The following is a 6000-nucleotide window of genomic DNA, read 5'->3' as shown; positions in this document are numbered from 1 at the left end:
GCTTAAGTGCACAAGTAGCATTGGCTTCTGTCCACATTCTACTGCCCAGTCCAACCTCCACAACTTCTATTTCTCCTAGATAATAGAAATAGACATCTCAACGTCCACAATGAGCTGAAGAAGTCCTTGGCTCATGCCACTTAAAGAATAATTAGTGTTAAACCCAATGCCTTCCTGACACCACTGACCCAGAGAGCAAGCCCAAAGTGCTGCTCAGTTCCTCCTTGTCCTTTAATGTCTGTGGGCCATCGGGGCTTCTGCTTTGTGTGCTGGTCTCCTGAAGTCATATGGGGCAGAGTCACACACTTTTTTCTGCTGAAATCCAGGCATGCAGTGTTGCTATGTTGTGCAGTATTTCTCTGCAGGTCAAGGACGTGAGTGTGTATGGAGACAACAGAACAGTTTACGAACATCATGTGCTACTTGGTGTTTGCATCAAGGGTCAGGCCATGAAGTGCAGTAGATGGTGTAGCAGGCCAGCCTTGGCGCACTGGCAGCAGGAGATGTAGCAGGAATGATCCAGGCACAGTACCTCCAGCATGGCCCCTGAGTGTGGTCAGCTACCTGGTCTACTAATGTGCTGTCTCATGCAGGCAGACTCATTTGCAAGGTACCTGTCCTGGGCTTCCAGATCCTGCTCCGACTGTCCTCTGGTTGGTCCTGGGTGTTCTTCCCATTGGAAATGTTATGTGCTGTGTACCAGTCTGCGGGCAACAGCCAGAACTCAGGTGCTTCCTTCCTCATGTGGCATCTCAGAGACGTGTGTGTGTGTGTGTGTGTGTGTGTGTGTGTGTGTGTGTGTGTATGTATGTGTGTTTATGTGTGTGTATGTATGTGTATGTGTGTGTGTATGTGTGTGTGTGAGTGTGTGTGTGTGAGTGTGTGTGTATGTGTGTGTATGTATGTGTGTGTGTGTGTGTGTGTGTGTGTTCATGCACGTGTGTACAAGTGATGGCATGCTTGTGGAGATCAGAGGACAACTTGCATGAATCAGTTCTCTCCTCCCATGAGGATTTAAACTCAAGAACTCCTAAAGGTCTCTGCCAGTTCTGTGTTCTAAAAGCCTAGAATTTTGGACAGAAAATTTAGGCTGATGTAGGCACTGGGGAGCTTCATTCGTCTGGAGACCATGGTCACAATTTTTGCTATGGCTACTCTGAATCGCTACATACACTTTTATATTTTTAATTGGCGTGTTGTCTTAAGCAGCATGGTTAAATCAGATGCCAAGGTAGATGCACTTTCAAGCAATGCAAACCAATCACCTTTGAAAGTTATTTGTAGGGAGCGGCTAGGCGAAGTAAAGATGGCGCCCACAGCCAGCCCAGTCCGAATGTTAATAACTTACCACGCATGCGCAGGCTTGTCCCCTGTCAGGGCAGCTGTATGATAATGAGGTGAATCTGGCGCCCTCCTGTGGTGAACAACAGTACTGCACATGCGTGGGGTTTTGCACCTCAAGTCAGTCTGGCTGGGGCGGTACTATGCTAATGGAAGTTCATGCCACGTCAATCTCTGGAGGACAAGTAGCTGGGATGGCAGTGGGGTGACTCGTGCCCCACCAATCCCTGAAAGAATATTAGCATACTGTTGTGTATATAAGGCGAGCGGCTTTGCCGCTCCGCGCCGTAACATTTAAAACTGTAACACTTGGAGCTGTAACACTTAGAGCTGTAACACTTAGGGCTGGCTGCCGCTGCCTCCCTGTATCAACAATGAAGGTGTCCTGCAGTAAAGGCTGTTGAGAAGAATCCAACCGTGTTGCGTCTTCCTTGCTGGCCGAGGTGGGCGTGACAGTTATTTTTCTGAACAAATCTTTTGAGGCAACAAAGCTTGCTTCAGACTAACATCGACATCTCCAGATAATTTGTGTAGGAAACTAAGTGTTCACTGCATAAACCTCTATGCATGTGCCAGCAGTTAAAGCTGAACAAGCAGGACTTGGGCTATAAAATGAGGAGGGGACAACCCATTTGGAGGTCAAGGAGTAATTGGCTCAGATCTGAGCCCATGAGCAGTGGAAAGAGCTCCATCTCTTCCCATCTCCCTGGGAACCTTGAGAGTAAGATTTACGCTCCTGCACATTATTTCTAAGCTTCTGTTCCTGCTGAATTATTTCTGCTCTAGGTCATCTCATAGTCTAGCACATAGTCCTTGACTGTATCATATTGTAACATAATAGTACAGAGGGCCTTTCCATGATGCTCCTCACCAAACGGCATTGGAGGGAGGTTTCTGAGAAACTGCAGTGGACTCTAGCAGAGTTTGGAAGCAGGAAGGGGATGTGAGGTTACATGGTACAAAGACCTGTGAGTGTTTCAGCTGTGAGTTCTCCTCTCAGAAAGCACTTTGGCTGACCCTAATCACCACCCATTTCAGTAAGGCAGTTGGCCCAGTGGCTTTGGCTAACTCACACAGGAAGGAAACTCATTAAAATTTATTGGGTAGTTGGGGCTGGAGAAGGGGCTCAGAGCTTAAGAGTCAGTACTGCTCTTGCAGAGGAACTGATTTGGTTCCCAGCACCCATGTCAGGGTGCCTAAAACTGCCTGCAACTCCAGGAGATCTGACACCCAGCCTCCAAGGGCATGCACAGTCATGTGCACATGCTGCCACTCCGACACATATGACAGAATTAAAAGTTTAAAGGAAATGAATGTAGAAACAAAATGGACTATGTAGCTACACACAAAGTCTCAAAAGGGAGGGAAGAAGCAAATTAGAAGTCTTTGTTTCCAGGAATGGCACATAACTCTGCACGCACCGGCTGACTTCATGGGAGTTTAGTCATTCAGTGCTCAGTTTCCTAAGCAAGACAACTGAATTTTGCTGTCAGTCTGGGCCAAGCTTGTCTAATTGACACAAAACTTGCTGAGACACGATATAACTCTGAAAAGTGACTGAGTTGTTAGAAGCAAAAGGTGCTGCTTGCCTGTGCTAGGGGCCACTTGGATCCACTTATGTTACCTCCAATGGTAATAGCTATTATCATCATCATCGTCAAAATATCACTATTGCAGACGATATGATAAGATACTTAAGTGACCGCAAAACTTAACCCAGAGAACTCCTAAGCCTGATAAGCAGCTTCAGCAAAGTTGCAGGGTATAAAATTAACAAACAAATCTGTAGCCTTCCTCTTACAAAAGATAAACAAGCTAAGAAAGAGATTAGGGAAACAACAGCTTTCATAATAGTCCCAAATAATGTAAAAATACCTCAGTGTGACTTTATCAAGCAAGTGAAAGATCTGTGTGACAAGAACTTCAAGTGTCTGAAGAAAGAAATTGAAGAAGATTTCAGAAGATGGAAAGATCTCCCATGCTCATGGGTTGGCAGGATGAAGAGAGTAAAAATTGCATATTTCCCAAAATGACCTACAGTTTCAATGTAATCGCCATGAAAATTCCAATCCATTTCTTCATAGGGTTAGACAGAACAATTTGCAAATTCATTTGGAATAAAAAAAAACCCAAGGATAGCTAAAACTATCCTCAACAATAAAAGGACTTCTAGGGGAATGACCATCCCTGAACTCAAGCCATATTACAGAGCATTAGTGATAAAAACTGTATGGTGTTGGTACAGAGACAGGAAGATAGACCAGTGGAATAGAAGTGAAGACCCAGAAATGAACGCACACACCTATGGGCACTTGATTTTTGGCAAAAGAGACAAAACTGTCCAGTGGAGAAAAGATAGCATTTTCAGCAAATGGTGCTGGTTCCACTGGAGGTCAGCATATGGAAGAGGACAAATCATCCCCTTCTTATTGCCCTGGACAAAGCGTAAGCACAGGTGGATCAAGGACCTCTACATCAAACCAGATACACACAAACTAATAGAAGCAATAGTGGGGAAGAATCTTGAACACATGGACACTGGAAACAATTTCCTGAACAAAACACGAATGGCTTATGCTCTAAGATCAAGAGTAGATGAATGGGACCTCATAAAGCTACAAAGCTTCTGTAAGGCAAAGGACACTGTGCTTAGGACAAAACAGCAACCAAGAGATTGGGAAAAGACCTTTATGAATCCTGCAACTGATAGAGGGCTGATATCCAAAATATACAAAGAATTCATGAACTTGGACTTAAGGGAGACTAATAACCCTATTAAAAATTGCAGTAAAGAGCTAAAAAAAGAATTCACAGCTGAGGAATATGGAGTGGCTGAGAAGCACCAAAAGAAAGGTTCAACATCTTTATTTATAAGGGAAATGCAAGTCAAAACAACCCTGAGATTACCCATCACACCAGTCTGAATGGCTAAGATCAAAAACTCAGGTGACAGAAGGTGCTGGAGCGATGTGAGAAAGACGAACACTCCTCCATTGTTGGTGAGATTGCAGCCTGGTACAACCATTCTGGATATCAGTGTGGAGGTTCCTCAGAAAATTAGACATTATACTAGCTGAGGACCCAGCTATATCTCTCTTGCACATATACCCAAAAGATGCTCCGACATACAACAGGGCACACGCTCGACTATGTTCATAGCAGACTTATTTATAATCGTCAGAAAATGAAAAGGTCCCAGATGCCCTTCAACAGAGGAATGGAAACAGAAAGTGTGGTACATCTACACAGAGATATCAAAAACAATGACTTCATGAAATTCATAGGCAAATAGAATGAACTAGAAAATATCAACCTGAGGGAGTTAACCCAATGACAGAAACACACACGTGGTATGCACTCATTGATAAGTGGATATTAGCCAAAATGCTCAAATTGCCCAAGACAACATGAAATTCAAGAAGGATGACCAAAATGCGCATGCTTCACTCCTTCTTCAAAGGGAAAGAGAATACCCATAGAAGGAATAGGGAGGCAGAGTTTAGAACAGAGCCTGAAGGAAAGGCCATTCATAGTCTACCCCACATGTGGCCCATACATATACAGCCTGCAAACTAGATAAGGGGGATGAAGCTAAGAGGTGCAGGCTGACAGGAACTGGATATAGATGTCTCCTGAGAGGCACAGCCAGATCATGTCAAATACAATGGAGAATGCTAGCAGCAAACCATTGAACTGAGAACTGAACCTCAGTTGGAGGAATTACAGAAAGATTGAAAGAGCTCAAGGGACTTGCAACCCCATAAGAACAACCATGCCTGCCAAGCAGAGTTCCCAGAGACTAAACCTCTACCCAATCACTATACAGGGACTGTGCCATGGCTCCATCTGCATGTGTATCAGAGGATGGTCTTCTTGGGCACAAATGGAATGAGCAGCCCTTGGTCCTCCCTAGGCTGGGAAAGTGGATGAATGGTGAAGGGAATACCTTTATAGAAGAAGTGGAGGGGGATGATATTTGGACTTATTTCTGGGAAACAAGGAAAGTGAATAACATTTGAATTCGAAATGAAAAATATCCAATTAAAAATTAACAGCAACAACATGGTGTTTAAGGCTTCAAATAAAAAAAGCCACAATCAGGAAACAGAGAGTTGTATGCCTCTGGTTTTCTTCAAATATGCTCAGGGCCCGGGTTGGTTCTGGGCCCAGGCTGGACCAAGCAGGTTCCTGCTGCTGACTGCTCCTCTCTTCCTGTTTCCAGAGGCATCATGCAGATGAATATTGGGCCAGAGATATGGGCAGAGCTGGGCAGAAGTGGCTTTCTGTCCTGTGGTCTCAGGAGTATCTGCATTTCTGGGTGTTCAGCACTCTTCACCACCGGATTTGGGTGCAGGCTTCCTGATTGCTTTAAACTCCCTTATACTATGTTTATATTTCCTGGGAGATATTACAGAAAAATTAATGATTATCTCATTAATTTGTTCAACACTCTCATCCACAGAGTATAATTTGGAGGTAACTATATATTTGACAGCAAACATACACAGTGGGTAATGTATGCATGATAAAGTTGAAATTCACAGAGTTGGGAACACAGTGAACAGTGACTGTATAAATGCCTTTGAATCTCAGTCTGACGGGGAAGTGATTTGATGCCCAGTCCCCATGAGAATGCACAGATCCATCCCTTCCTGATAG

This window comes from Rattus norvegicus, chromosome 9 (genome assembly GCF_021556685.1).
Source record: "Rattus norvegicus strain SHRSP/BbbUtx chromosome 9, alternate assembly SHRSP_T2T, whole genome shotgun sequence".
Taxonomy (NCBI): domain Eukaryota; kingdom Metazoa; phylum Chordata; class Mammalia; order Rodentia; family Muridae; genus Rattus; species Rattus norvegicus.
Note: the sequence above shows the minus strand (reverse complement) of the source record.